The sequence below is a fragment of the Salarias fasciatus genome, chromosome 9 (assembly GCF_902148845.1).
Source record: "Salarias fasciatus chromosome 9, fSalaFa1.1, whole genome shotgun sequence".
Lineage (NCBI taxonomy): Eukaryota > Metazoa > Chordata > Actinopteri > Blenniiformes > Blenniidae > Salarias > Salarias fasciatus.
In genome coordinates, this window is record NC_043753.1 from 7,528,324 (window position 1) to 7,538,730 (window position 10,407).

Sequence of the window (10,407 nt, forward strand, 5' to 3'; positions counted from 1 at the left end):
TATGAATAATTTTGGTCACATTTTCATCACATATACTGTGCACCACAGCTAAGAAAATCTGTAAAGTTTAAATTTACAGTTTAATATTGCACTAATTTACTGGCCCCTCCCACTCGAGATGAATTCCAGCTGGATTTGGCTCCTGAACTAAAACATGCTTGTGTTCAAATTCACACATTTCACCAAGTTTCTTGTGTTTGCAGTCATCATTGTCCCATCTCTCAGCTTGTTGGAATTGATTGAATACAGTCTGAAAAAATTCAAGAAATTATTCACAATGCTTCATTCTTCCACATTTTGATATGTTATGCTTTATTGCAAAAATAATTAAATTCCTTTTTTCGCCCCTGTGACAATGTTACAAAAAAAGCAAACAGATGTACATCAGTGAAATTTATTAAATGCTTTTTTCATAACTAAATCCACTCAAATTTACATTGATTTGATTATAGCTCTTTCTCTGTCACACACACCTGTTCTCACTTAATCTTAACCCTAACAAAAACTTTATTAGATTGTAAGTTTCACACCAAAAGGTCCTGTAAGACATGTGGAATCAAACAGACAAAAACGCAGCAGATATGTAAAAACAGCCATGAACTAGAAATATTCAGCAAAAATGTATCGTCCATTTTGAGAAACATTCCAGGAAACACACACTTTTTACAAGGCAACGTTTCTGCATTTTCACTTGAAACATTGGCCTTAAGGTGCTCCTGCGACTCTTTATCACAAACTAATAAAACTCTACTACAACTGAGCTTCACAGTCCTCATATCATCCATGGCACCTTTGTGTTTTCAAGCCATGAGACCATATTTGATGATGAACACAGCAATTAAAAACAAGTTAAAGTTCATTTCCAAATATCTTCCCTCAAAAATGGTCATATTTACATTTTTTGTAGAACTGAACCATGATATCGACCGACACCAGCACTTAAGGGTGTGCTAAATTTGGAAAAGGTAAAAGATAACCTCTAAAAATCTAAGTTATTATACAAAACTGTAAACGAGTGGTTCGTACTCTGGCTTCACAGTGAGACGATCCCTGGTTTGAGTCCCGGCTTTCACAGCCTTTCTCTCTGTGTGGGGAGCTTTTCTCTGGTTACTGCGGTTTCTTCCTGCCGTCTGAAAACATCTAATAAACAATCGGAGGTTAATTAGTGACTTAACTTTCCCTGCAGAGGTGAAAGTGTGTGTGTGTGTGCTTGAAATGTTTGATATTTAGAACTAATATTTCCAGTAACAAACTGATTTCAGGCAGTTCAAATGTAATGATGTCAATAGTGAATATAATCAATAAATGTATTTCATAATTATGATATTATTGGTTTTATCACTTTTCAATTGGCCAAAATTATCACTTTAAGACAAAAATTATTTTGTTAATGGATTTAATGATGTATTTGAATGTTGTTGGCTTCACTACATATGAAATGGCCTAAAAGCGGATGTTACTGACTTGAATACAATTAGGATGACCCCAGTTATTAGATTGAAATTGATCAAATGTATTAAATTAAAAATGTCCATAATAATAAAAATGTTGATTTTATTCCATTTTAAAAAAGAAAGTCCAAATCATGATGATATGATCCAAGATATTTTGGGCGTTGTGACTTTAAAAATTGCTGAACTTTTTACATTATTGGTTATATTAGATTCAAAATGTCAACAATTATTTTGTTTTTGGCTTTATTGCATTGAAAATGTCAACCTATCCTGCTCTTGGACATTACTTCATTGAGAATGATTAAAAATCTGTACATTTGTGGCTTTATTACATTAAGAATGGATGAGAAGATTAAATGATTGTTCATCCGGGTAAATCACAGATGTTTTATTTTATGAGATGGCCAAAGTTAGCTTTTTTTTTTTCATGATTGAAATTGCCAAAATTATTCCACCATTTTATTAAAAAAGTCCATTGGTGTGTTTATTTGCTCCATTCCTCGGTGCCAGCTGGGATGTGCTGCAGCTCCCTGTAACTCTTGAGCACTCAAAGATAAATGTCACTTCTTCCAGCGGAGTAAACATCTGGACTGTGTTTGAGCCTGAAGTGATCGGAGGAGACGGACTGTGGGATGGAGGACAGAGGGGATCCGATCCATCGATCGGCCCCGTGTCCACTCTCACACACCACGTCTCACTCATCCATGTCAGCTGTTCCCATGGCAACCTCCTCTGTTTAACAGCCGCCTCTCGAACCCGATAATGATGACTGTGTATCTGTGGCAACGTCGGCTTCTGTCTCATCAATTCACACCAATTAGAAAGCGAGCGGGTCTGTTACGGCTCGGGACCTTTTTGTTCGGGGAGGTTAGCCGGGCTGATTACGGAGACAAAAGACGGGGAGTAAGTGAGATGGATGATAATGAAGAGAGTTCTCCCGTTACTCCGTGTGTAAGCGGCGTCGTGCATCAGGCCCGCCGGCGGCCGTTCCGACGCTCCTCCATTCATTATCGGTGGCAGCTTCGATCAGGGTGGACGGGAATAGACAAAACAGTGGCGTTTGTTTTCTGTTCTCACCCGTACCGTCGCTCCTGGAGGCTACAGGTTGAACCCTGAAGAGCATCAAGGCCCGAAAATGATCATTTTAAAAGAAAACGCAAAGGAGTTGTTGGGTTCTGGGCGTCTGTTTACACGACAGCGGTGTTTGGAGCCGCTGAAAACACAACTGTTTGAGACCAGTTCCCAAGATGGAACTTTTTGAAACTGATCAGACTCTGTTACCATGGAGACGGGCGAAAACTGCACTTTTTGGATGGCTTCATGTGACCATGACCGTAGTAAATAGTTCCTCTACATTTGGCTATCTCTCTATCGTCTGTTCTCAAACACTGTCATGGAAACAGGGCCTTTATTTTAAAAATCTACAGCCAGTTTCTTCACTGGAAAAGATCTGATTATATTTTCATAAGAAACTCCATCAATCCGGGCATCATCAGCGGTCGGTAGTGAGAAGCAAGTTTAAATGGGAGCAACAAGTAACCGTTCATCATACAGATAACGACACAAATGAGGCAGATCGTGGGAGTCTTTTGGTACGTTTTCTCCGTGTGTGTGTTTGTGTGTGTGTTTGGCAGTGGGAGAGACATCAGAGGAAGGGGCAGAAAGCCTCGCTCTTTTCACTGCTCTATGTGTGTTACGCTCTTGTACAAGCTGATGCATTTCCTGTAAATATAGAAGAATGTTTTTCTCCCTGATTAGACACAAATGTGCTTGATATTAAGTTTAGTCTGACATTTAAAAAAGATGAAGACTTCATTAGTGTCATTATCAGAAAGGAGTTTAGTCATTTAGTGTTCACCTGGGAGCTGATGGAGGGGTCAAGGGTCATACTGAAGGACCTACAGTGGTCATCTGTCCACTGTAGGAATCGAACCTGCAAACTGACTGTGAAAATGTACAATACTTTAATGAAGCTGTGGAAAACAAAGCAGAATATAAGAGAAATCCATTTATCATTCCATCATTTATTATGAACTCTGTGTTAAAAGTAAGAATATTTGCTTTAGGATTATTGCTTCTTTATTAAAATCCTGCTTCCCAACATTAAATCTTTCTTCCTGTAATTCAAAAAGAGGAACACAAAACCACCATACAACAACATTATGCAAATTGAAATGACAGTAGTTTTAAGCACTTACATGGTGCTGTAGTTCACTGTAGTACAGCCGGGATTCAGTATCGAGTCATTCAATATGACAGTACTGCAACCGTGTCGCTTCTGACAAATCAGAACAAAGCTCTCCTAAAAGTCTTAGTTTGTTCAAAAGATAGCATTTAGAGCAAAGCCAGCTGATGAAAGGACACGTCACACACACAAAAAGCATTCACACAACTCAAAACAATCAGATAAAAAAAAATAAGCTTATGTTTTATTTATACAGTTAATATAGTCTTTATTTGTGTGGTTAATTAACAGATTAACAAATTAAATCATCCAATCTACCGAGCTGTTCATCCTACAACTGCATGTCATTTTCAAATGCGGCTCAGTTTAGAACTGAAATAATCAGGTTTTACAACAAAGAAGCGTTAAAATCATCCGCCATACTCAAATTTTCCTTATTTTCTTTGCATATTTGTTCAATATTTCAGATTTTGAGTGCAAATGACCTGATTTCTATGTTTGATTCTCAACTCTTCACCTTTAATCACAGCCTGTGTGTGTGTGTGTGTGTGTGTGTGTGTGTGTGTGTGTGTGTGTGTGTGTGTGTGTGTGTGTATAAACTATAGTCCTCCCTGTGTTGGCAGAGCCGTTAATAACAAGCTGCCGCCCGACTTTTCTGCCATTACCTCATCGAACCGTGATAAATCTCCTCCAGCGTGGGGCGTAAAAGCCACATTCGGGGTGATTAAGACGCTGATTTGTCGCTTCTCTGTTAAACACAGCCACATGGGAGGAAACCCAGCCAGAGAGTCAAAGACTGAAGCCAGAATCAGCTGGAAAAGGATGGAAAATGACACCATTTTATTTTTGAATCTGGAAAATCTGCTGCTATATATATATATAGCTTTTGTTTGGAGCCATTCTGACTCCTCTCATGTCAAACATTTGCTGAGATAAAGATCCACAGACCTGCAGCGTGGCTTTATTAAGAGACATTTTATTGAACAGAGACCCCCTTTCTCTCCCTTTAATATATTTATGTCAACATCCATTTATTTCCCTTAAAGCGTCGGCGTTTGTGTTGACTCACGCTGCACTCACAGCAGAATAAAGTCAACAATGTCATCATTTTATCCATATTAAAGGCAATAAAGCCAGTAATGTAATAATTTTAGCCAAGTTAAATGAACAATATAATAATTTTAGCCATTTTGAAAACAATAAAGCCTATAATGTAATATCCTTTACACATTTTATGTGTAATAAAGCCAAAATATGTAATAAATGCTGTCCTTTAAAATGTAATAAAGTCAATAATGAAATAATTTGGGTAATTTTAATTTGTTTTTCACAGATTTCCCCCCAAAAAATAAAGGGTTGAAAAGACTTGAATTAGCAAAAAAATTTAGTATTAATTATAAATTGAGTTTGAATGTTTATTGTTCATGAAGTGAAAGTGAGGATAAGAAAAAACAACTAAACATTGGTTTCACAAACGGTTTGCAAATTGATTTAAGCTATTATTTGTTCATGTCAGTTAAAAACAGCCTGGAAATACAACGATGAGGAAAACTGGTATGGTGGACTTCATGGATTTGAGTGTTTCCTGAGCTGCACGTCTCTATCTGTCCCACAGAGGGCAGGATAAACCAGCCGGGGGCCCTTTTATTTTGGAGGAGACATTCAGATTAAATCCATCCTCCCCTCAGACATCACCCCCTGACCTTTCAGCTAATCGGGTTTTCCTCGGGCTCTGGTGAAACGACGGGGCATCTCCCAGTGTTTCGGCTCTTTTTTCAGCTCTTCCTCAACTATAAAACGGAAGTGCAGTGATTGTGCAACATGCCTTTAATCTCCATCCGTCTGCTCCGCTTCTGGCCTGTAATTGTAATCAGATCTCGGCGAGGCCAGGAGGGCCACGTTAGCGCGCTCGTCCCTCGCAGCATCCTGCCCCCGTGAGCTAATGTCCGGGTGACATTTTGAAACTGTAAATGCTGCTGACGACAGGACAGAAATAGCAGAGATGGACGGATACAGGGCGAGGCTTCAGAACAGCCATCTAGGATTTCTTTTATTTGAATAGTCCCCGCCGAGAAAAGTACTCGAGTAGAACATTTTCAAGGGTGTCTCATCATTTTTCAGGAGATTCAATAACTAGCAGATTATCATCCTTATTGGTTTAATGTGTCCTCAAAGGAAATCAACAGAAAAAAAAAAGGCACATAGGCTACCGATTTATTTCAAGATACACATTTCAAAGATTGAATCTTTTATGAGACCCTGCAGCACAGAGAGGAGATGGCCTCCGACTCAAGGATGCAGAGAAAAACCTCAAGATTAGAGACCAGATTTACAAAAAGATGATAATAATTAAAGAAGGCCCTTCAGATCAGCTGTGTGAGCCTTTAAAGGGGAAATCTCAGTTATCAACTAGATAGTTTCATTGGAAATGTATGATTATCAACATGTGTTCAACCTCTTCAGCTTTAATGGATTTTCTAGAAAATATATCAGCAGCTGTAGATAAGATGCTTTCTTCTGAATGTGTTTTTATTGATTTATGCAAATCATTTTAGCATGTTTGACCATTATCTACTAGAACATAAGGGCCTAAGAAGTATATCTGAATTGAATTAAAAGTTATATGAATAATCTCTCAGCATGTTTTAATTAATGAGACTGAATCGCACCACAGAACAGTAACTTGTGGTGTTCCACTGGGTTTGGTTTTGGCAGGAATTAAATTAAATCCGTATAATATCTATTTAGTGAAAAGCTCTGCAACAAATTCAATAAAATTAACAACATTAATAATACACTTAATTTACCCGGTTGAACAGTAGATTAGAGTGTCATCGGCATAGCATTGAAAGTTTAGATTATATTTATGGAAAACATGGCCAAGGGGGAGGAGCATGACAAAGAAATGGGTGTGACCGAGGACAGAGCCCTGAGGGACACCATAGGAGAGGAAGATGGCTGGGATATGAAAGAACTGGATAAGATTTAGAAGAATTCATAAACCTCTCATTTTTGCTACTTTACCTAATTAAATTGCTTCCTTGTGGCCACATGATCACTGCTTCATCGGAGGGCCACAATTTTAAAGTTACAAACTCAATAGAATCAGGAGGAATGTGTTGAAAATGTCCAAACACAAGAAGCAGCTTTTCTCACTAAACTGCAGTGGTTTGGTAAAAGTGAGAAAACGTTCTCCCTTTGTACAAAAACTAGTAATTTCTTATTTTTCCACTCCCTCTCTCCAAAAGCCAGTAAATTTCACAAACTAAACATTGTTTTAATTTCATAGTCGAAGTGCAGAAGAGTCTTTCCTGTTGCCTACAGGCAAACGAAATGTTCCCGTGCTTTGGGGCTTTTTTTAAAAATGTCACATTATTTAAGAGACTAAAGGAAACGGATGTCTATCATTTCTCTGCTGTTTGGAAGAACCAAAGTGCTTTAAAAGCTTCACTCTGAAAGGTGAACATTAGCAAACCGAATGGGCTTCATCGTGGCATTTGAGCATAATTACTGGTATTGACATTCAAAGAAAATACTTTTCCTGCGCAATCAAACTTTGAAGGTGCCAATCAGAGTTTGTATTGAAACTTTAAAAGTAGGGATGTACCTATTGTGATACCGAGGTCTGATACTGCATGGAGTCATCGTACTCATATCGGTATTTAGTATCGGTAGCTGAAGTTTAGTAGTTCTTGTCCTTTAAACCAGTGCATTCAAGTGGATACCCTGAGTAAATCTGTGGGGCTGCTTCAATCTGGCAAACATGTCTAGCCCACCATAACTGGGGATGGATGGATGAATGAATAATACAGGAGGAAATGAAGGGACAGACTCTTTATTAATGGATGGACTCCACCAAAACAGATGGACTGAGGGAGGGAGGGGGGAGGGGATGGAGAGATGGGAAGAAGTCTTCTTCCTGGGGATCCACACCATGTCCGTCCCGCTCTCTTTAATCGTGGAGGGAAGACGACACGCAGATGGACAAACATGAAGGGGAATGAAATGCAAACGACAGAACAGACTCGCTCTGGTCTGGACTGGAGTCGCTGGAGGATTTTCTCCTCCTCCTTCCTCTCCGCAGGGGCAGAAAATAGCTTTTCAAAAAGGATTTCAGTCTGGCCACCTTCCTCTTTCACATTATTCTGATTCCTATAAATCATTTAGCGACACTAATTAGTACTTCTGTCATCAGAAACTGCCCCCAGCCCTCCTATATCTCCAGTTTTTTTCCATTTTCTGCTCTGCTCCTCTTCCTCCCCGGGGACTCGCTTACTCATTCATTCCTTCACCACTCGTCTCTCTCCGGGCTGCTAATGGGGATTAAAGGGCTAATTGAGGCCTAATTGAATAATGGATTAAAACATGTGCGCAGATGTTGTTCCTTTTGTATTTTTCCATGTTTTTTAACAGATTATTTTTTTTCTTCTTTCTTGGTGGCTGCCGGGTTTCAGGGGTGCTGTTTTTCCTGATTAGCCCACAGTCGAATGTTCACGTCTCCATCCATCCGCCACAGGCTGAGAGGCTTAATCACGACCTTGGAGACAGTGGTTATTACGAGCGAAGTGCTTATGGATGCTCCTTCAGTTGAGCGTTAGTTTTTGGATGTTGGAAAGACAAGCTCGAGTTTTCACCATTCTCACCTTTACCCATAAAGCAGCTTCATACTGTTCATGCCATGACATCCTGACAAAAAGGCTAAAACCTTTCCTTTGTGCTGATAATCCTCCTAATGTGAATGCTGGAGACATCTCTGCTCTTTCCAGATGGAAAGCAAGACTTTGTGGTACAAACAGGTATAATTAATGCCTTACTGTATATTTGAAATGTGTTCCTCTAAAATCAATATCTTATAGTCTGTGATTTTGTGAGTTCAAACAAAAATGACCCAGAGACGTCTGAACAGTTTGTCACACATAGTCGCAGAAGCCGAACTGCTCCGATAATTGCTCTTTGATGACATTATCCAGGATACCAAATGCAATTCTTTCTTTTATCCAAAAATCACGCATGATTAAGACCCTGTTCACACGACATCGGAGCCACTGAAAACCCAACTTTTTTGAAATGCTGCAACTGCACATGTGCATGGTCACTGTCAATAGTTGTTGCCAACTCCTGGCGTGCTAACTACAAATGCGAAACCTCCTCGAAACAAAAATGCAGGAATTATGCATATTTACCTGAACTATTGTGCACAAAGGGCCTGAAGTTTGCATTTCAGTGCTTTCCTCACACTTAAACAGCACAGTTAATAATGTTGCTAAATGAGTGACCCTTTAATCATGGTGACAGGAATATGGTTACCTTCTGGGATATGTGATGATCCAGTGAATGATCAAAGTAGTCTGAACTGAAAATATTAGCAACAAGACACAATCAGTTCAAGGTCGCTTCATAGCAAACTTATAGCAAAGCCAGTTCAGGCCGCAGATCTGAAAAGAAAATTGGCATTCAGTCAGTCCACTGGAGAAGAGCACATCCACTTTCTGCAGATCTCTACATCCTGATATCATTTACCCAGAGACACTGTGATCTGTCTGGTCCCAGAAGATAATGCAGCTCATCATGACCTGCTCTGCTCGATGTGCCTCTGCTTAATAAATCTGAAGGTAAAGGCTCCAGGAAGCTCATGGAACAGTTTGAGCCTGAATGTTTATTTATTTTCAAATGTTGAATTTTTATTTATTTATTTTTTTTTACATTTTACAATTTCACTCCGAATTATGATTGATTTGCTGGAACTCTTAACTTTAAAATTGTTAATGCTTGTAGAGGATTCATCTCTGCACGGTTGAGTAGCTTCATTACAAAAACAAACAACGCGACCCAACAGGAAAACTACACCACTTTCAGTGTTTCAGTGAAAACGTACATTTTAAACATAACATTTTTCTAAAACAAAAATGAGATGCAAAAAAACAGTGAGGTGGGTCTATACCCCAAAACTCACTACCTCTGACATGACAGGTAGGAAGGATGGATTGAAAAAGTCCGATATTCTCTTCTGCTTGCTGTCTGTCATTGTTGTTGCTTGATTGCAAAGAAGCTGCTCCCGGGTGAGGGGGGAGTCTCCTCAACAAACAATTTAAATGTAATTTCTTTTAAGATAGATTTTTCCACATATCCCCACAGCTCTGTGTAAATCCATTTCTCACATACTTTTTATATTTGTTTGGTTTTTTTTCTTTTTTTAATTAAGTTTACAGTCAACGCTAATGTAAGGTGCCACATGTGTGTGAAAAAATGAAACAGTTTTATCGTATATTCAGTATTTTGTCCCATTAGAGAATTACAACATAAGCCTTTCATGAAAATTCAGTATTTGAGGAAGCCCCTTTTGTCTTCAATCTCTTTTGTCCCTGTCATACTCATTTCAGCCAATAGGTGTCAGAATGCACATAATTATAATACATCGACATGCTGTGGGCTCATTCAGCCTCCACACTTCTTTCTTACAAGGAAAATGGAATATACTCGTATTCGTCAATTTTTCATGTAAAAACTGAATCTCTCTGACACTGACTTGATGTGGGATTTGTCACTTCCTCACTCTCGCCTCAAACTAAACTGGATTTCATTGGCTCCTTTTCATCTTTTTCAACTGGATCCAACTTTTTCAGTTTTCACTGCAGATGGAAACGATGCTTCACTGACACTGACACTACTATTTATTCACTCGATGTCGTTTCTGAAAATCTAATATATCACTTTTTATATTACCATTAACTTCTTTGTAGTTTGTCATCATTTTTTTTGGCCTTAACG